The sequence below is a fragment of the Triticum dicoccoides genome, chromosome 4A (assembly GCF_002162155.2).
Source record: "Triticum dicoccoides isolate Atlit2015 ecotype Zavitan chromosome 4A, WEW_v2.0, whole genome shotgun sequence".
NCBI lineage: Eukaryota > Viridiplantae > Streptophyta > Magnoliopsida > Poales > Poaceae > Triticum > Triticum dicoccoides.
The window spans coordinates 751,837,393-751,837,965 of NC_041386.1; positions in this window are offsets into that span (position 1 = coordinate 751,837,393).

Consider the following 573-nt stretch of genomic DNA (forward strand, 5'->3'; position numbering starts at 1 on the left):
CTGGCCCGTTTCGTGGACTATTACTCACTATTTTGGGGTCCCAGAGTGATTTCCACGATTGACAAACCCCAAGGTGCGCTTACGTGTCGGTAATCAACACTCGCAGTTTTGGATGATTCTGGCTCGTTTCGTGGACTATTACTCACTGTTTTGGAGTCCCCAAGTGAGTCCCACGATTGACGAACCCCAAGGTGCACTTACGTGCCGGTCATCAACACTCGCAGTTTTGGCCGATTCTGGCCCGTTTGGTGGACTATTACTCACTATTTTAGGGTCCCGGAGTGAGTCCCATGATTGACGAACCCCAATGTGCGCTTACGTGTCGATCATCAACACTCGCGGTTTTGGCTGATTCCGGCCCGTTTCGTGGACTATTACTCACTATTTTGGGGTCCCGGAGTGAGTCCCATGATTGACGAACCCCAAGGTGCGCTTACATGTCAGTCATCAACACTCATAGTTTCGCCCGATTCTGGCCCGTTTCGTGGACTATTACTCACTGTTTTGGGGTCCCGGAGTTATTTCCATGATTGACGAACCCCAAGGTGCGCATACGTGTCGATTATCAACACT